Here is a 22,404-nt window from a genome sequence, read left to right as displayed (position 1 = left end):
TTTTTCCTATAGCATGAAAATCCATGTTTCAGGATTCAGTGAATTCTTGGAAAGCATTTTCTGCCTCCTACTGGTTGTGGAAGTGTTTTCCCTGCAAAAAGTTGTCAAGATTCTTGAAGAAGTGGTAGTTGGTTGGTGAGAAGTCAGGTGAGTATGGCGGATGAGGCAAAACTTTGTAGCCCAATTCATTCAACTTGTGAAGCATTGGTTGTGTGATGGGCAGTCAGGCATTGTTGTGGAGAAGAATTGGGCCCTTTCTGTTGACCAATGCTGGCTGCAGGCATTGTAGTTTCCAGTGCATCTCATTGATTTGCTGAACATACTTCTCAAATATAATGGTTTCACTGGGATTCAGAAAGCTGTAGTGGATCAAACAGGCAGCAGACCACCTAAGAGTGATGATGACCTTTTTCTTGGTGAAGTTTGGCTTTGCAAAGTGTTTTGGAGCTTCTTCTCAGTCCAACCACTCAGCTGGTCATCGCCCATTGTCATATAAAATCCATTTTTCATCACACATCACAATCCGATTGAGAAATGGCTTGTTGTTGTTGCATAGAATAAGAGAAGAAGACACTTCAAAATGATTATTTTTTTGATTTGTGGTCAGCTCATGAGGCACCCACTTACTGAGTTTTTTCACCTTCCCAATTTGCTTCAAATGCCGGATGACTGTAGAATAGTTGACATTGAGTTCTTCTGGAACTTTTCGTATATTAATATTATATAGAAGGTCAGTGGATTTTTATGTATTTATCTTGTATACTTAAATTTTGCTGAACTTCTAGGGCATCTATGGCAGATCCCTTGGAATTTTCTGCATAGACAATCATGTTGTCTGCAAATAGCAACAGTTTTATTTCCTCTTTTCATGTCTGTATACCTTTTTTCTTTTCTTTTTTTTTTTTTTTTTTTTTTTGGTCTTATTGCACTGGCTAGAATTTCCAGCACCATGATAAATAAGACTGGTTCAGAGTAGATATCCTTGCCTTGTTCCTGATCTTAGGAGGAAACCATCTAGTTTCTGCCGGGAGCCGGCATATTGCATATTGAGTGCATATTGCATATTGAGTGCAGCACTTTCCACAGCATCATCTTTCAGGATCTGGAATAGCTCAACTGGAATTCTATCACTGCCGGGAGCAGGAGCTCCGCCCATGGCAAAGGTCATGAGGAAGGAGGCTCGGCATACTAAAGGCGGGATCGAGCCTCAGGAGTCCCCCTGGAAATTCTCGAGCATCTACCCCCAAAACCAGAGTCTGCCTACTTTCTGCTTTGTGCTTTCACCTACACCTCTGACTTTACGGGGTGCTGTCCCCCACTACCTCTCTCTGAAAAAAGAATTAGCTTACAGCTCCAGTGAATAATTCCTGGGTGTGACAGTGTTTCAACCTACAAACTCCTTTGGAAATCCTCTAGCCTGCCTGAATAGGTTTTTCCGGCCACATGTGATTGTTCAGAGCCTCCCAACTGTGAGAGGCAGGAGATGTTCTAAACTGTCTAAACACAGATTCCTTTGAGTAGTTAAAAGATTGATTAGAAATTGTATTGGTGAAGGGTTTTTCACTTATTGGGCCAATGTTTGCTGCTAAGTCTCCATACTCCTTACCTACTGTGTCCTTGGCAGTGTATTGATTGATATAATGGGTGTATAGAAATGTAAAATGCAGCTTTGTCCAATGCTTTTTTGGAGGCTGGTGCCTGACTTTGGAATAATCACCTTTAGAGAAAAATAAGTTTCTTACAATGTTAACAGGCCTCCGGGCCAGAAGATGATGTAATTCACCTGAACTTTTGCATATGATAAGTTTGAAAGCCTGGCTTCGATTAGGACCAGGAACTGCTGTCCTTGCATGACTCCACCCCTTCCCCCATTATCCTCTATGCACAACTTAAGGTATAAAAACTACTCTGGAAAATAAAGTGCGGGCCTTGTTCACTGAAACTTGGTCTCCCCATGTCGCTTTCTCTCTCAAATTCTGGCTGAGTGGAACCCGCCATGCTTGCTAATTATGCCTGGGCTTCTAAGATCCGACCGCGGAGGCCTCAGTGTCTCCTCTCCTTTGGGAGAGCGGAAGGACGCCTGCGACCTACGTAAGTGGTGCAAACTTCTTGTCTTGAAGTTTTATTGGTCTCCCGCATAAACCAAGCTACTCAGCCTCTTTTCTCCACTGAATTTTCCTACTGAGCTATCCTCATTCTATTACTCTTTATATCCTTAACTAATGTTTAATTAAGCAGTTGTTTCCTGACCCTCGCCTACGCCGTCTCTCCTTCGAATACCCTGGATCAGCTGGGGCTGGACCCTGGCAAGTTTCTTACATTAAGTATGATGTCAGCTGAGGGGATTTTGTAGATTTCTTTATCAAGTTGAGGAAGTTCCTCTATATTTTTAGTTTTTCTGAGATTTTTTTTCTTATGAATAGTGTTGGATTTTATCAAATTCTTTTTCTGCATCTATTGATATAATTATGTGATTTTTCTTCTTTAGCTTGTTTGTACAGATGATGTTTGACTGCTTCAGAGTAGTTGTTGCCTAAAAGTTTTCTGTCTTACTAGGCTGTCCCTTTCCTAATCTTTTAGATAGAGAGTTCAGTCTTTTCTAATGGATTTTTGTGTTTGTGCCCATTGTAGTTTTGGGGGTGCCAGTTTACTCATATTTAAGCCTTTTTTATATTGCTGAAAGAACTTTTAACATGCATTTTGACTAAACAAACTTTCTTTACTAATAAAATGAACATCTCTATCCTCTTCCAAATCAAAACAAGAACTTCAGAATGCTTTAACTCCACTGAAACCCCACACCTCTGCATTTGTACTTTTTACTGTTGTCCAGTATTTACTTCCCCCTTATCCAAATCATATATTGTTAATATTGTTTCATACAGCCAATGCTTGTTTGATTTGATCACATATTTTCTGATTTCCTTCCCAGTCATGGGTTCCTTTTTCTTCTTTCTTCAGTTTGCTGTTGTTGAGTTGCCAATTTGTGTCCTACTGTTTGTGACCCCATGGACTATAACCCTCCAGGCTGCTATGTCCATAGGATTTTCCAGGCAAGAATGCTGAAATGGGTTGCCATTTCCTTCTCGAGGGGATCTTCCCAACCCAGGGATAGAACCCCTATCTCCTACATTCACAGGCAGTTTCTTAAGTTTATTCATTAGAATTTCCTTTGATGAAGGTCTTTTGGTAAAACTTCTAATTTTTTTTAATTTAAATTTTTTCTGTTATTTTAGCCACACGAGGTCTTTGTTGTGGTGTGTGGACTCTTCATTGCGGTGCACAGGCTTTCTCTAGTTGCAGTGCTCTGGCTTCCCTTGTTGCGGAGTATGGTCTCTAGAGTACATGGGCTCAGTAGTTGTGGTGCACGGGCTTCTTTAGTTGTGGCAACAGGTTTAGTTGTCCCACAGCATGTGGGATCTTAGTTTCTTGACCAGGGATCAAACCTGTGTCCCCTGCATTGGAAGGTAGATTCTTAATCACTGGACCACCAGGGAAGTCCCTCTAATTTTCATTTGTCTGAAAATGTTTTTATTTTGCTGTATGTAGTTTTTTGACAGCTAGTTTTTCTGGTTACATAATTCCAGATTGACAATTATTTTCTCTCAGCACTTTGAAAATATTATTTTATTTTCTTCTGGCTTTTATTGTTGCTTTTGAGATGCCTGCTGTCAGGTGTTTTTTTTTTTTTTTATATATAATAATCTATCTTTTCTCTCTGGCTGCTCTAAGTTTTTTTTTTGTTTTTAATATTTGACAACAACGTATTTAGATTTGTGTGAGGTATTAATAATATATGTATATTGATTTCTGTCTCAGTTCCTGGCACAGAGCTACTGAATCCCTTGTAATTTCCTAAGTGATAAGAATACTGGGAGCATCTTTTGTTCTAATTCTGTCTTTGACCCTATCCCTGACACAGGGCTCCTAAAACCCTGGTAAATTCTTAAGTGATCAGAGCAAGGAGGAGCATCTTTTGTTCTCCTGAGGTGATTCTGGGTGAGTTCTTGCATGGTTCCTGCATGGGAGTGATCTCCAGAAAGACTGAGCCATAATAAAAATCTTGAGATTTTCAGCTCCCTCCATATTATCCAGAGAGGGAAGAGGGGCTGGCAATGGAGTTAATGATGGATCATGCCCCAAAAATTTATGGAAGCCTCCATAAAATCTCAATAGTAGGGGGTTCAGAGAGCTCCAGTGTTGGTAAAAACACATCCATACTGGGAGGATGACATATCCCAGCTCCACAGGAACAGATGTTCCTCCATTTAGGACCCTCCCAGACCTTGCCCTGTGTATCTCTTTTGTCTGGCTGTTCATCTGTAGCCTTTATATTCTTTAATAAACTGGTAAATATAAGTGTTTCCCTGATTCTGTGAATTGTTATAGCAAATTAAAGAAGCCTAAGGACGGGAGTTGTAGGAACCTCTGATTTGTATCAATAACTAAATTGGATGGAAGTTGTGGGTAACCTGGAGACTTACTACTTATAATTGGCATCTGAAGTGGGGTAGGAACAGTCTTGTGGGACTGAGCCCTTAACTTATGGAACCTGACAGTATCTCCAGGTAGATAGTATTAGAATCAAGTTTAAAATTATAGGATACACAGCTGTTGTACAGAGAATTGCTTGACATCACATTTGGTGATTGGAGCATCAGGAGTGAAGTGTTCTTTGTGTGTAGGGTGTCTATGTAAAGGAAAGGAGAAACAGGAGGGAAGAAAGAGGTTTTTCCCAACATGGGAGGTAGACTTAACTGAGGTTCAAAACTCAGAAATCTTGAGTTTTCCTTTACAGCTTGGAATTTCTTTTTTTTTTTTTTAATCCTGTTTATGCTTTTAGAATTTGAGGCTTTATAACTTCCACAATTTCTGAAAAATTTTCTGCTAATATCTCTTTGAATGTTCATTAATGACAACTGCAAAAACACTCAGGGCTGTTGAAGCATCAACATTTGATTAGTGTTCTATCAACTTCTTTTCGTTTTTGACCTCTGGAGATTTTTCTTTTCTCTTGTGGGCTGAGTTTTGTTACACATCAGAAAGATTAGATAAATCTACAGAGGGCATCCCTAGTGGTTCAGTGGTAAAGAACCCGCCTGCCAGTGCAGGAGACAGGAGTTTGATTCCTGGGTCAGGAAGTTACCCTGGAGAAGGAATTGGCAACCTACTCCAGTACTCTTGCCTGGAAAATCCCATGGACGGAGGAGCCTGGTAGGCTGCAGTCCATGGGGTCACTAAGAGTCAGACACGACTGAGCAACTTCACTTTCACTTTTCACTTTCATGCATTGGAGAAGGAAATGACAACCCACTCCAATATTCTTGCCTCGAGAATCCCAGGGACAGGGAAGCCTAGTGGGCTGCTGTCTGTGGGGTCACTCAGAGTCGGACACGACTGAAGCAACTTAACAGCAACAGCAACAGCATCAACTTCTTTTCGTTTTTGACCTCTGGAGATTTACTCTTTTCTCTTGTGGGCTGAGTTTTGTTACACATTGGAAAGATTAGATAAACCGGCAATGGCAACCCCACTCCAGTACTGTTGCCCGGAAAATCCCATGGATGGAGGAGCCTGGTAGGCTGCAGTCCATGGGGTCGCTAAGGGTCGGACACGACTGAGTGACTTCACTTTCACTTTCCACTTTCATGCATTGGAGAAGGAAATGGCAACCCACTCCAGTGTTCTTGCCTGGAGAATCCCATGGACAGAGAAGCCTGGTAGGCTGCAGTACATGGGGTCTCACAGAGTCTGACACGACTGAAGCGACTTAGTAGTAGTAGTAGTACAGAGGGCTTCCCTAGTGGTTCAGTGGTAAAGAACCCACCTGCCAGTGTAGGAGATAGGAGTTTGATTCCTGGGTCAGGAAGATACCCTGGAGAACGAATTGGCAACCCACTCCAGTATTCTTACTTGGGAAATCCCATGGACGGAGGAGCCTGGTAGGCTACAGTCCATGGGGTCACAAAGAATTGGACACAACTTAATGGCTAAGCAACAATAACAACAAAACCTACAGAATTTCTAGTTATTATGTAGCAGGAGATTTCTAAAAGAGATCTAGTCCCCCAGATTCCTGGAAATGAAATTTCACGAAGATCTTTCCATCCCTTTATTTGTCTCTAAGATTGTATATATGACTTTATTGTAGGTAACATTTAAGAGTTAAAATAAAGACCCTGATGCTGGGAAAGATTGAAGGCAGCAGGAGAAGGAGACGACAGAGGATGAGATGGTTGGATGGCATCACCGACTCGATGGACATGAGTTTGAGCAAGCTCCAGGAGTTGGTGATGGACAGGGAAGCCTGGCATGCTGCAGTCCATGGGGTTGGAAAGAGTCAGACATGACTGAGCAACTGAACATTGAGAGATATATTTGAAGACTATTGAGAATATGGGGCTGGAGGCCATTGACCTGCATGGTCCCGTGAAACTGAGCCGTGAGGTTGAGGGCTTCAGAGAGGTGGTAAGGAGTAAGGTGAGTAAAGTTTGCCTCTGTCTTGTTTTTTTTTTTTTCTCTCTCTCTCTCTTTTTTTAACCTTTGCTAGCTGCCTAAGTATTGAGCACATTTTAAAAGGTTTTAGCCTCAATTTCATCATCTGTCCATTGAGAATCAGTTCAGTTCAGTTCAGTTGCTCAGTCGTGTCTGACTCTTTGCGACCCCATGAACTGCAGCACGCCAGGCCTCCCTGTCCATCACCAACTCCCAGAGTCCACCCAAACTCATGTCCATCGAGTCGGTGATGCCATCCAGCCATCTCATCCTCTGTCTTCCCCTTCTCCTCCTGCCCTCAATCCCTCCCAGCATCAGAGTCTTTTCCAATGAGTCAACTCTTCGCATGAGGTGGCCAAAGTACTGGAGTTTCAGCTTTAGCATCAGTCCTTCCAAAGCACATCCAGGACTGATCTCCTTTAGAATGGACTGGTTGGATCTCCTTGCAGTCCAAGGGACTCTCAAGAGTCTTCTCCAATGCCACAGTTCAAAAGCATCAATTCTTCGGTGCTCAGCTTTCTTCACAGTCCAACTCTCACATCCATACATGACCACTGGAAAAACCATAGCCCTGACTAGACGGACCTTTGTGGCAAAGTAATGTCTCTGCTTTTGAATATGCTATCTAGGTTGGTCATAACTTTCCTTCCAAGGAGTAAGCGTCTTTTAATTTCATGGCTGCAGTCACCATCTGCAGTGATTTTGGAGCCCCCAAAAATAGTCTGACACTGTTTCCACTGTTTCCGCATCTATTTCCCATGAAGTAATGGGACCAGATGCCATGATCTTACATTGAGAATAATAGCTCCAATTATTTAAGGCTGTTGTAGAAGTAAATGAGATGACATGTATAAAATATTTGGCTCAGTGCATGGCACAAAAGTATGTTCAAGGAACCCTCGTTCCTCTCTTCCTCATCAGTAACATCATTTTCTTTTTCCCGATCTCCATTTGCCAACCAGCATTTATGCAAAATGGGACTAGAACTGAGTGGAAGAGATACTAGGTAGTGTTTGGCAAAGTAACAGTGGAGGAAGTGTAACTAGGAGAAGAGGAAAGCCCCAGTGATATGGGAAAGAAATGGAAATATTGACTTCCACCCCAATGACTCAGCCATTCATATATAATTTGGAAACATGGAATCAAAGACCACCTCCCTCTGCATCACATGCAATAGTTTTGTCATTCTGTTTATAAACAATGTTTCAATCTCATGCAGTTGTACCTTATCTATGATTCTAAGAAAAGAGGCATCAAAGGGAAAAAGGAGAGAATGGGAAAGAAAAGAGTATAGACTTAAATCACAACTAAGAAGAAATAGGATGTAATTCCTATTGCTAAGAATAATGGAGTGTAGATTTGATGGTATAAAAGTGCTTTCTGGAATTTTATTAATTGGAAAAATATGTTTTCAAAGGAATAACTTGTCATCTGCAAATTATTGACTTTTAGTTTAGATAAAAGGCCCTAACCTAAGTGACAGGCAAAATAAATGAAAACAAAATATATATCTATTTAGCATGATATGAGCTGTAGTTTTAATACTGAGGATTAGAAGTAGAGTTTCAATTCTTAATTTATGAGTTATCACTCTAGAGTTTATCACTCTAGGTGATAGAGTTAGATTTTATGGTAATTTATATAGGCTTGCTTCATGGTTTAATCTTAACTATATATTACTGATCCTAATTCAAATGTCAGAGTCTTAGATTAAGAACCCAAAGAGGATTTAAATTATGGGCTTCTTCTGTTGTTTTTTTTTTTTTTTTTTTTTCTGATTTACCAATTGCAGTAAAGCATGAATTATAGCCTTGCTATTCTCTGGAAGACCATGACTAATACTAGAAATAATAATAATTGTTACCACCCCTAAATCAAGAGAAACAGCATAAACGTAGTAACTGATTTGGGATGTGGATAGGAAATTTATTTCTTTTGGAGTGAGAGTGAAAAATAGGCAATTTGCCTGTGGTTTAGGGGAAAAGATATAGGGATGCTTTTGTGATAATCAGTCAATAGTTATTCAAGGGAGACTTTGAGAGAAGAGCAATTATTTTGGAAACTCTCGGACTGATGTGGGGAGCTGTATGTAATTCAGAGGAAGTCAGAATGCAGGTCAATTGGCTATTTTATATCTTTTTAGTACATCACTCAAAAAAGTCAGGATCATTGTTTTAAAATCTATATTTACTAATATGACTTCTTAACTATAAAACAATTATCTGAAATATCAGTATTAGGAGTATTAATATATTTAGTTAGAGTTGTGATCTGTTGAATATAGTATATAATGAAGATTGTTATTCTTAGCTGTGTGAGAACTTTTTATAATTTATTATGCAAAAGAGAGTTGAGTCTTAAGAGCACTGGACTAATGTGCTCCTAGTCAATGAACCTCTAGGCCTTTCCTGCCATATACCTTAGTCAAGCCTCAGAAAAAAAATCTTTCTCATTTCTCTTTCTAGCCCTTCTCTTAGCAGGGCACTCTGTCACTTTTCCTAAAGGCTTCAAAGCTGTGATATTGGCGGGGCCGAGGGTGGAATTCCTTTGTAATCTAATTAAAAGCCATTTACAGATACATAGACTAATTGACAGAGTTCAGCCTGAGTGGATAGGTGTCTCTCATTCATCAGTGATTGATTTAGAGAAACTGAAACCAATAAATTCAGTTAGTGTGATTCAAACAGCAACCTCATTTTCTATGTTTAAATTGTTATTATTTTTATTTTATTATTATTTTCAGTAAGTAAGTAAGTAAGTGTTAGTTGCTCAGTCGTGCCCGACTCTTTGTGACCCCATGGACTGCAGCCCACCAGGCTTCTCTGTCCATGAGATTTTCCAGGCAAGGATACTGGAGTGGGTTACCATTTCCTTCTCCAGAGGATCTTCCCAACCCAGGGATCGAACCCGGGTCTCCTGTACTACAGGCAGATTCTTTACTGACTGAGCTACAAGGGAAGCCCCTTTTATTATTTTTAAATAGTTATATATTTATTCATTTGATTGTGCTGAGTCTTATTTATGGTACACAGGATCTTTGATCTTCATTGCTTTGTACCTTAGGGTGGCTGTCAGCCTTAAATGTGATAATACATGTAAAACATTTATCACAGTATCTTGGTATATAGTGAATACTCTGTAAAAGTTAGCTATTATTGTTCTATGCTGGAGTGATAAATGACATCAAAGAGTTAATAAGCTAATATCTATGATCAGCATTTTGTTGATCTCAACCAACACTATTTTGATAAAATGACATACCTCAATGAGAACAGTACCACCATTTTAACCAGTAAGTTTGGAATAGTATAGTGATAATTTAATTTATTAATTATTTTATGGACATTAACCAGCTACCTGCCAGTAAGTGGCATGTCTAAACATACCCTACTTGGTGCATTGTTCTTCTTCTAACAAAACAATTCCTTTAATGAGCCATACAGACTCCATCAGAGAGGTCTGAAGGGGGATGGTACATCTAGGAAAATACTAGTAATGGTGCACAACTGAGCTTTCATAGTGGAACAATATGCAAGGCAGTATTAGCTAAGTAATCCTATTACCAGAATCTCTAGCATTCTACTGTTTTTGATTTAGTCATTCTATCTGTGATATTTTGAGTAAAACATGTTATTTATTATCTTAGTGTTAATCACATTTTCCTCTAAGAGATATAGTTGAAAATTGTATAGCCTTTATTTTCTTGGGCTCCAAAATCACTGTGAACAGTAACTGCAGCCATGAAATTAAAAGACACTTGCTTCTTGGAGGAAAAGCTATGACAAAACTAGACAGTGTATTAAAAGGCAGAGACACCACTTTGCTGACAAAGGTCCATCTAGTCAAAGCTATGGTTTTTCCAATAGTCATGTACAGATGTGAGAGTTGGACCATAAAGAAGGCTGAGCACCAAAAAATGATGCTATCGAACTGTGGTGTTGGAGAAGACTCTTTTAGAGTCTCTTGGACAGCAAGGAGGTCAAGCCAGTCAATCCTAAAGGAAATCAACTCTGAATATTCATTGGAAGGACTGATGCTGAAGCTGAAGCTCCAATACTTTGGCCACCTGATGTGAAGAACCGACTCACTGGAAAAGACCCTCATGCTGGGAAAGATTGAGGGCAGGAGGAGAAGGGGACAACAGGGGATGAAATGGTTGGATGGCATCACCAGCTCGATAGACATGAGTTTGGGCAAGCTCTGGGAGTTGGTGATGGACAGGGAAGCCTGGTGTGCTACAGTCCACGGGCTCACAAAGAGTCAGACACAACTGAGAGACTGAACAACACAATAGCATTTATAATTTGTAATTTAAGAAACTAGGGAACAAAATCCTTTGCAGGGCAATGTGGCTCCTAATTTGGTAGGGCAAATCAATGGAAAAAAAAAAATGAATTCCTTGTTTACTGCTTTACAGTAAACCTATCAGAAACTTAGCAAGTGTGTTCCATTAGGATTACCTGTATAAACATTTAATGCCATAGTGTGTGATTATAGAGGAAACCAGAGAATATATTCTTCTTCCAATACTTAGATTATAGCTTGTGTGTTGTAGCCAGAAATAGAGTAAGGGGTTGTTACGGAGAGTGCTTCTTCGGAAATTCCCGGAGGCACGCATTTAGCTTCCTTCTCCCCAGGGCTAGAGATTTCTGTCCTTTTGCCAGCTGCTCTGTTCAGTTGTCAGGGCTATTTTGGGCTGCAGTGGGTTGATTCCAGTGGGGAAACGGCTGTATATCTCTGCTTTTTGAAATGTCCTGTATAAATGTATTATGAAAACCTTGGGGGTGGAAATCTTAGTCTTTCTGAAACAGCTTTTATTTGAATTCTGGGGAGTCGGCCAGGTTGTAAACTTTAGAAACCTGCAGAACTTAGTAAAGAAACCAATTGTTTATTAATTTTGAACACATACCATGAAATGGGTGTCAGAGCAGCTTAGCCAACAAGGGAATGGTGTGGACAATTTCCAGAAAACATTGGGAATCTCCAGATAGCCTGATGGGTGAGGGCAGATTAGGGGGTGTGAATAGAATGATAGTACAGTCCACTGGATTGGTAGCTCATTACCCAAAGAGATTTATTAATGTGATCCTAGAGGGATCCCTGTTCTCACCAGCAAGGCTCTGCTTAAGCTGCATCATGTGTTAAACATTTTCATCAACAACCTGGATGGAAACAGAAAGCATGCTTGCCTCATTTAAGTATTTCATAAAGATGAATGCCATGCATTCAGAATCATGATACAAAAAGAGCTTGGCCCACTGGGTTAAAATGATGAAATCTGGCAAGAATGCATTGATAGGTCTATACTTAGGAATGGTGATGTATTATTAATTGGCAGAATAGTTATTTACACTTATATGTATTTTTTTTTTTTTTTTACTATCTGTATGATTTTGGGCAAGTGACTTAACCCTGTTTGAGTTTCAGTTTCCTCATCTGTAAATATTTGCTCATGATAAAAAAAACAAACAAAATCCAGTAGTGCAAAGAAATATACAATGACATGGAAGTTTTCCAGACCTCCAGGTCCCCAGTCCCTTTCTCCATACATTAAAAAACAGAGATAGCATGTGTGTGTATGTAAAACTTCCTTTTCAAAAAATGTATAATATGTATAGTATTTTCTCCCATGATTTTCCCACTTAATGTATCTTGTAGGTAGTCCCATGTCAGCACATACATAACTACACAATTTTCCCCCTGTGATTTATTTATCTAGCATACAGATTAAAAGCATAGATTCTGAAGCCATACTACCTGGGTTCAATTCCCAGCTCTTCTACTTACTGGCTGTGTGACCTTGGGCAATTTACATAACCTCTCTGTGCCTGCAGGAGACACAGTACCTAGGACCTATTCTAGTTTTAAGAATCAATGAAAATGTTTTAAATTTAATTTCATCTAACATCAGAAGAAAAGTGATTATAAAACTAATGAATATATAATAATGAATCCAGGCTGGATTATATTTGTCTTTATACACCAAAGCAGTTGGAAAATATAATTGTCAACATTTTCTTATGGTGGAAGTGTCCCACAATAGCCAAAGTGCTCAGGGCCCACGGAAATCATAATGTGACCCTGTGTGCCTCGGTTTCATCACGTTGTGAAATACAGATAAAAAGAGTCCTTATTGTGTAGTGTTGTTATGAAAAACGTTTGAACTAATATTTGGGAAGTCAGTCGTGTTTAGCACATGCTGATTTCTACATATTCATTAAATAAATTGATAAGTTTTAAAAATAGGTAAATTATGGATATAGTAAAAAAAAATTCAAGAAATATTTTAAAATGTATATGATGAGGGAATTCCCTGGAAATCCAGTGATTAGGACTCCTTGCTTCCACTGTCCCAGAGCACAGGTTCAATCCCTGGTTGGGGAACTGAAATCCCACATGCCACATGGTGTGGCCAAACAATCAAAAGTGTATGCAGTGAAAAGCACATCTCTTTCTAATAACTGATTCTCAGTTTCCTTTCTCAGAAAAAGCCACTTTTAACATTTTTCATATATCCTATAGAGATTACTTGTATAATCATATAGTTTTTTAAAATTTATTTAAACTGTCTCCTATTTGATGGACATTTGGTTATTTCCAACCCTTGCTATTGCAATCAATGATGCAATAAATACCCCTGTACATATGTCATTTTGCAAATGTTGGAGTATAACACGATAAATTCTCTGAAATAAAATGACTGTATCAACTACTTTAAATTTGGATAGATATTGCTAAATTGATCTCTGTGCTGCTAGCACCAATGTACACTCTTATCAGAAATGTTCTCTTGCACCTGCATCAAAAATAATGTTATCCAACTTTTGGGTGCTTGATAATTTAGTAGGTGAAAATTGTTTCTCTTTGTAAGTGTGCATCTCTTTAATTAAGAGTGAACTTCAGTAATCTTGACATTCTAAAACCAATTTCCTTTTTTTTGTTGTTAACTCTGTCCATATTCTTTGCCTATTTTTCCATTGTTTTTTTTCCCCCCTTTTTGAGTTGTAGGAGCTCTTTATCAAGAAAACTAGGTCTGTTTTATGAATTGCCTATAATTATCCAGCTTGTCTTTTGACTTTGGTTATAGTGTTTTTCCCATGCAGACCTCACAAATTTTTATGCATTCAAGTTTGTCAATATTTTCTTTATGGCCTCTAGATTTTATGCCCTGTTTAGAAAAAGTCTTTTCTTCACTTTGGGATAATTAAAAAAAAACTCCCACTTTTTTGTCATTAAAAAAATGTTTAAATCTTTGATCCATTTAGAATTATTTTGAGGTAAGGAGCAACTGGTCCCATTACTTCATGGCAAATAGATGGGGGAAAAAATGGAAACAGTGATAGATTTTATTTTCTTGGGCTCCACAATCACTGCGGACAGTGACTGCAGTCATGAAATTAAAAGATGGTTTCTCCTTGTAAGGAAAGCTATGACAAACCTAGACAACGTATTAAAAAGCAGAGACATCACTTTACCAACAAAGGTCTGTATGGTCAAAGCTATGGTTTTTCAAGTAGTCATTTACAGATGTGAGAGTTAGACCATAAAGAACGCTGAGCATCAAAGAATTGATGCTTTCGAACTGTTGTGTTGCAGAAGACTGTTGAGAGTCCCTTGGACTTCAAGGAGATCAAACAAGTCAATCCTAAAGGAAATCAATCCTGAACATTCATTGGAAGGACTAATGCTGAAGCTGAAGCTTTCTTAAAAACTAATTCTCTCTGCAATACCATAATGTTAAGTAAATATATACTTATCCCTAGTTTATTAAGAATATTTTAAATCAGCAGTGGATGTTGAATTTCGTCAAATGCCTTTTCGACATGTGTGAAAATGATCATATTCTTTTTCTCCCTTGATCTGTTAACATAGTGAATTTTATTGATGGATTTCATAACGTTAAAAAAAAATCCCTGCCCCCAGAAGTAAATCAACTTGGTCACTGGTGTGTTATTCTTTCAATGGGCTAATTTTTTTTTTTTTTGTATAGTATTTTTGCATTGAGATTCATAAGTGAGATTGAGCTCAAGCTTTCTTAAAATTTGAAGAAGATACTTTGGATTCTTTTCTGTGCTATTAAACAGGTGAAATAACTTGGAGTTATTCAGTATTTGTAGATTTGGTAGAATTTATCTGAGATTTCTTGGCTTCATACATTTGACAACATTTTCAATTTCTTTTATAGTAATTGGTTTGTTTTCATTCTGTTCAAAGAGTTAATTTTGGTGATTCCTAGGAAATAGGCTATTGACCCAAGTTTTCAAGTTGATCTGTAGAGAGTTGAGTAAACTACTGTACAATAATTCTTTTTACTTAATCCATCTGTGGTTGCTTCTCTGTTTTCAGTTTTGTAACTTTCCTCTTGATTTGTATAAAATAACTTTTTAAAAATGTCTTTCATGATATAATTCGCATTACAATCACCCATTTAAAGTGTACACTTTAGTAGGTTTAGTATGTTCACAGAGATCTACACCCAGCACCACAATTCATTTTAGGACACATTCTACATTCTCAGAAGAAACTTTGTAGTCATTAGTAGTCGTTTCTAATTTCCCTCCAAGACCCTCAGGCCTAGGCAGTCACTTATCTCTTTCTATCTGTATAGATTTTCCTAATCTGGACATTTCATATAAATGGAATCATATAGTATGGTCACACATATGGTCTTTTGTGACTGATGCTTCCCTGGTGGCTCAGATGGTAAAGCATCTGCCTACAATGTGGGAGACCGGGGTTCAAACCCTGGGTCAGGAAGATCTCCTGGAGAAGGAAATGACAACCCACTCCAGTACTCTTGCCTGGAAAATCCTATGGATGGAGAAGTCTGGTAGGCTACAGTCCATGGGGTCTCAAAGAGTCAGACACGACTGAGTGACTTCACTTTCACTTTATTTCACTTAGCATGTTTTCAAGGGTCATCCATGTTGTTATAAAGTAAAATTTAAAATATAGATCTATACTGGTTTTACAATTTTCCTTATGAGTTTACCATCTGTATTAATTAGCTGGGGCTACCACAACAAAATATGACTTATTGGGTGGTATTTTAAACAATAGGAATTTATTTTCTCACAAATCTGGAAGATCAAGAATTTCAAGATCAAGGGTCAGCAGGATTGGTTTCTTCTGAGCATCTCTCCTTGGCTTGTACATAGCCATCTTCTGTTGTTGTTAGTTGCTAAGTAATGTCTGACTCTTTGCGACCCCATGGACTGCAGCATGCCAGGTTTCCCTGTCCTTCACCATCTCCTGGAGCTTGCTCCAACTCATGTCCATTGAGTCGGTGATGCCATCCAACCATCTCATCCTCTGTCACCCCCTTCTTTTCCTGCCACCTTCTGGCTGTATCTTAATATGGTCATTCTGTGTCTGTGTTCTAATCTCTTCTTATAAAGACATCAAGTACACAGGATGTACTTACCCTAATGACCTCATTTTAACTTAATTAGCTCTTTAAAGGCCCTATCTCAAAACATAGTCTCATTTTGAATTACTGGGGATTAGGGCTTCAAAATATTAGTTCTGACAGGACACAGTTTAGTGCATAACACCATCTTAAAGAGAAAAATCAAGTCTGTATAGCCTAGCCTGTTTATACATCTATTTTTGATCAGTTTGACCTAAGTCAGTCAAAATGCTCAGTTTCTGTGTGTGTGTGTGTGTGTGTGTGTATTTGTGTGTGTGCAAAATCTAAGTGTCTTAAAAAATAATTTAGAAATCATTTTTCTCATTATGAAATTAATATATGTACACTATATGAGATTCAAATGCTGTAGAAATACATAAACTGAAAAGTGAAAGTCTTATTTAGCTTCCACTGTCACTAGCTTACAGCTTATTCCTCTAATTTTTTTTCCTGACATACTGATACCAACTGTGAAAATGGATCATATTCAACATAGCATTTAAAAAAATTTTTATTGGAGTACAGTTGATTTACAGTATTGTGTTAGTTTCAGGTATAGAGCAAAGGGAATCAGTCTGACTCTTTGCAACCCCATGAACTCCAGTATTCCAGGCTTCCTTATCCTTTACTGTCTCCCAGAGTTTGTTCAGACTCATGTCCATTGAGTTGATCATGCCATCCAACCATTTCATCTTCTGTTGTCCCCTTCTGTTCCTGCCGTCAATCTTTCCCAGCATCAGTGTCTTTTCCAGTCAGTCAGCTCTTCGCATCAGGTGGCCAAAGTATTGGAATTTCAGCTTCAGCATCAGTTCTTCCAATGAATATTCAGGACTGATTTCCTTTAGGACTGACTGGTTTGATCTTGCTGTCCAAGAGACTCTCAAGAGTCTTGTCCAACACAACAGTTCGAAAGCATCTATTTTTCAGCGCTCAGAGTTCTTTATGGTCCAACTCTTACATCCATATATGACTACTGGAAAAACCATAGCTTTGACCATACAGACCTTTGTTGGCAAAGTAATGTCTCTGCTTTTTAATATGCTGTCTAGGTTTGTCATAATTTTCCTTCCAAGGAGCAAGCATCTTTGAATTTCATGGCTGTAGTCACAGTCCACAGTGATTTTGGAGCCTAAGAAAATAAAATCTGTCACTGCTTCCAGTTTTTCTCCTTCTGTTTGCCATGAAGTGATGGGACTGGATGCCATGATCTTGGTTTTTTTAATGTTGAGTTTCAAAACAGCTTTTTCACTCTCCTCTTTCAACCTCATCAAGAGGCTCTGTAGTTCCTCTTCACTTTCAGTTATACATATATGTACTCTTTTTTTCGATTCTTTTCCCATATAGTTCGTTACAGAGTATTGAGTAAAGTTTCCCATGCTATACAGTAGGTCCTTATTAGTTATCTATGTTTATATATAGCAGTGTGCAATGCAGCATTTTACAGAATATTTTTTTTCAATTAATATCCATGTACATCTTCCCATGGTGGTACTGATGAATCTGTCATTAACCCACACACACACATACACACACACACATATATATATATATTGCATTTTGTTGTGTGCATATAATGATTAATTTAAATATGTCTCTATTGTTGAACATTTGGATTGGTATCAACTTTTAGTTATTGCACAAATCATGAACAATAGTGCAATGAATATCCTTGTACATTCATCTTTGTACTCTTACAGGATTCTGCAGGATAATTTTCTAGAAGCTGAAAAACTATAGTCAAAGGTTATGAACATTTGTTCATAGCACTTTTTGACCTAGAGGCAATTCCTGTAGGAGGTGGAGGATGTTGGCAGAGCCTGCTTTTCCTTTAGGTGAATCAAAAAGGTGTTTAGAGGTCCATGGTGGACCCTGTTCTGTCTGGTCTTTTTGAGGGGCCCATTTTGGGTAATTTTCATATCCATTTTTTGGAAATGCTGATATAAAATTATCTTTTAAACTTTGGCCACTAGGCTTAAATTTTTTTTAAAAGAGAAGTGTACTTACTTGAAAACCTATAGAATTAACATTGCATTGTTTGATGCATGTTCTTTTTTTTTTTTTCCTTTTTGGTCTTATAGCAATTAGCATATGACTCATTTCCATCTCAGTCATAGGATTATGAATTATGATTATGGCAATCCCCCTTATCCATTAAAGATAATGTACCCACTCGTGGGTACATTTTATAAAACACATTCACAATGATGTTGCCACATAATGCTGAAAGAGTATAATTATTCTATATCTCTGTAATGTATGATATATATTCTGTTTAAAATATGTTCACATAGCTTACATCTCAGAACTCTGATTTATGTTTAAAATTAGCCTTCACATACAATATGCATGTAGCATATATTCATTCATGATCTATGCTAAGGTTTTTATCCTTGCAAACATAACAATATGTATATTAAATATGAGCATATTTGCAAACCAATGTATAGTAAATGATACCTGTCACTGGCATAAGACACAGGCAAGAGAACTATTCCAGTCTCTCATTACATTTTGTTTTTTTCTTTTCCTGTTACCATGCCAGCAATCTAACAGTTTTGTTGTCACTGTAAACTCCCTAGATTAGCCTTCTACTTCAAATCACCCAAGCCAGCATTATCCAATTACAGCCTAAGAATGGCCTAATCTTCCAGGCCAGCTGCCACAGAATGGCATAAGCATCCCTTTCCTCTAATTTATAACATCTTATTCTTTCATTTTTTCCCATTGCAGTAATGAAATTGCTGAGCAAGAATACACGAAAATATCTACATTTTTCATTGATTGGTTAATCGTTTCTCCCAGCATTTTGGCACAATGTAGCATAACACTCCATTCAGAGAAGGCTTGCTTGAAAACAGCATTTTCTGCAATATTCTTTTTCTTTTGTTTTAATTCATGTTGCATTGAGTTTTCCTAATGAAGACTAAAGGTGTGTTCAGATTCCCTTGATTACTTTTTTTATTGTTTCTACTTTAAAAAAATATTTCTACTGCTTACAGTAGTAATATCTGCTTATTGTAAAACAAAGTAAACAATTGCAATATATAACAGATAGTGAAAGTAGGTTGCAATCCTCTCTTCTAGAGACACTCTGAAGAGTTAAGCATATAGTTTTTGCATGCTTCTTCCAACATATGTTATTTTAATTATTCATAACTATATACATATGAATGATTTTTAAACCATTTTTTAAAATTGAAGTATAGTTGATTTATAATGTTGTGTTAGCTTCAGGTATACAGCAAAGTGATTCAGAGACTGAACCTGCATCTCCTAAATTGGCAAGCAGATTCTCTACCACTGAGCCACCTGGGAAGCCTGTATATGTTATTCCCAAAGTCCTAATTTCTCTCTCCTGTCCGCTATTACCCCCTTTTGTAACCATAAGGTTGGTTTTTTTTTTTCCTACATATGTGTTTCTTTATGCCTTGCTCTTCTTTTTAAACCTATTTTTTAAGGTAGGAATTATTTCTAACATAAAGACAAGAATAAATAATTAAATAATGAATGCCTGGGCACCTACCACCCACATTCATAAAATCTTGATATTATGTTTTAATATTTAAAAATATTTATAAAATAGAAATAAAAATGTAAAAGAGTTGAGAGACCCTATATATTTATCCTTTCTTGATTTCATTCTTTTTTATAGAGATAATTGCTATCACAAATTTTGAATATATCATTTAGGTACCCAGAAACAATAAGCAGTATTGTTTTCTGGGCTTTTAAAACTTCATATGAATTGTATTATTATATATATATATAAATTATATATATATTATGATATATATATTATATGTATATATATATGGATTATATTTTTTTGAAACTTGCTTCATTTCACTTAGTTTAGGTTCTGCTTACCAACAGTTTTTTTCTTGCTTCTTTTATTCCCTCCACCTCCACTTTCCAACCTTCTGGTGGATTATTAAGTTTTCCTTGTTCTCTTTATTTCTTCTTCTGGTTTAAAAGCTATATATTATATTTTTGTCTCTTTAAGATATTTCAGCATTTTATGATGCATACTTAAATATACTTTTTAAAATAAAGTCAACAAATTATTCTGTCCTTCTTACTAGTAATACCACAAGGATCTTATTTCACAATACCCTCTTCATTTACTATTTCCCTATATTGTTACTGTTTCAACTACTTTCCCACACATGCACAGCCTCCTCCACTGTAAACATCCCCAACCAGAGTGGCATACTTGTTACAACTGATGGACTTATGTTGATGCCTCATAATCACCCAAAGTTCATAGTTTATCAGTACATTTGGGTTCACTCTTGGTGTTGTACATTCTGTGCTTTTGGCAAAATGTATAATGACATGTATCCATCATTATAGTGTCATACAGAATATCTGTTTCACTGCCTTAGAAATTGTTCATGCTCTGACTATTTGTCCCACTCTCTCCCCTAACACCTGGAAATCACCGATCTTTTTACTATCTCCATAATTTTGCCTTTTCCAGAATGTCACATAGTTGGAAAGGTACAATATGTTTCCTTTTCAGGTAAGCTTTCACTTAATGAATTTAAGGCTATCCATCTTTTCATGGCTTGTTATCTTTTTTTTTTTTAAAGTGGTGAATAATTTTTCACCGTCTGAATGTATGACAGTTTATCCATTCAACTACTGAAGGATATCTCTGTTACTTCAAAGTTTTGGCAATTATAAACAAAGCAGCTATAAACATCTGTCTGCAGGTTTGTGTGTGTGTAAGCTTTTGACTCCTTTGGATAAATACCAACGAGCACAACTGTTGGATCATATGGTAAGAGTATGTTTAATTTTGTAGGAAACTGCCAAAAATTTTTACAAAGTACTATAGCTTTTTGCATTCCCACCAGCAATGAATGAGAATTCTTATTGCTCCATGTTCTAGCCAGCATTTAGTATTGTCAGTATTTTGGATTTTGACCCATTCTAAAGGTGTATAGTGAAATCTCATTGTTCTTTTAATTTGCAGTTCCCTAAGATATATGATGGGCTTCCCTGGTGGCCTATACGGTAAAGAATCTGCCTGTAATGCAGGAGGCCTGGGTTCAATCCCTGGGTTGGGACAATCCCCTGGAGAAGGGAATGACAACTCACTCCAGTATTCTTGCCTAGAGGCTACTGTCCATGGGGTTGCAAAGAGTCAGACATGACATAACACTTTCACTTTCAAGATATATGGTATTGAACATCTTTTCATATGATTATTTGGATATATATAGTACATCTTTGTTCTTTTACTTTTTACCTATATGTATCTTTTTATTATTATTAATTTTATTTTAATTTTTTTGCCTGCACTGGATCTTCTTGCTGCATGTGAGCTTTCTCTACTTGTAGTGAGTGAGGGCTACTCTCTAGTTGCAGTGTGAAGGCGTCTCATTGCAGTGACTTCTCTTGTTGCAGAGCACAGCCTCTGGGCATGCAGGCTTTAGTAGTTGGAGCACACAGGCTTAGTTGCTCCATGGCATGTGAGATCGTCCCAGACCAGGGATGGAACCTGTGCCCTCTGCACTGGCAGGTGGATTCCTAACCACTGGACCACCAGGGAAATTCCCTGTATGTATCTTTATATGTAAACTGGGTTTCTTGTAGACAACATATACTGAGGTCTTGTTTTTTATTCCCTTTGACGATTTCTGCCTTCTATTAATTATGTTGCCTTTAGACACTGATATTTAAGGTGATTATTCATACAGTTGGAGTAATATCTACCATATTTATTCATGTTTTCTCTTTTTCTCTGTCCCTGTTTTTGTCTCCTATGTTTTATACGCCTTCTGTGGTTCTGAGAATTTTATATGATTCTGTTTTCTCTTCTTTTTTAGCATATTAGTTATACTTTCTTTATATTTTTCTTAGATATTTTCTTTTATAGTTTTATTTATATTATCCTAGAGTTTGCAGTATACTTTTACAACTAATCCAAGTTCACTTTCAAATAATACTATACCACTTCATGGGTAATATGAGTACTTTCCAATAGCAAAATAATTAATTTTTGATTAATAGGTTTTTAGTGGTATGGTGGTAGGTGTAGGGGTATGGCAAGTGTTCTATGGAACTATGATTAGGTCTCAGGCTTCTAGTGAGCCTATATTGTGGGCTGTGAACTTCACAAGCACCTCACAGTTTTGTTCCCCCTTAAGTGGTACAGGATGTCTAGAAAGCGGTACAGGATGTCTAGAGTCGGCTGGAGTCTCATTGCTTTGAGCACTAAAATTTGGGGTTAGTTACTAGGGCACTAACAATAATAAAAGGATGACTATTTCCTAGATTGCCCATTTCTTGTTTTGCAAATTGCCCTTCATTAGGCTCTCATTTTAGAATCAAATTATAAGATTTTTTTTCAAAATTCTCTTTAAAGGCTCATATAGCTTTCAAAGGTCTAGCCCTGGTTGGGGGGTGGGGAGTGTAGAAAGAGGGTGTTAATTAGCTATATCTCTAGATCTGACAAAAGCTAGTATGAAACCTAGCTTGTTATGTATATGAAA

General features: G+C 37.5%; 1 pseudogene; it reads left to right on the top strand.

Annotated features, from left to right (window-relative positions):
* The first annotated feature begins 928 nt into the window (after positions 1-928).
* The window catches only part of LOC129638959 (BCL2/adenovirus E1B 19 kDa protein-interacting protein 3-like), a 37,979-nt pseudogene continuing 16,503 nt past the window's right edge, over positions 929-22,404 (top strand).

Source organism: Bubalus kerabau, chromosome X (assembly GCF_029407905.1).
Source record: "Bubalus kerabau isolate K-KA32 ecotype Philippines breed swamp buffalo chromosome X, PCC_UOA_SB_1v2, whole genome shotgun sequence".
Classification (NCBI taxonomy): Eukaryota; Metazoa; Chordata; class Mammalia; order Artiodactyla; family Bovidae; genus Bubalus; species Bubalus kerabau.
Note: the sequence above shows the minus strand (reverse complement) of the source record. Positions and strands in the feature narration are given on the sequence as shown.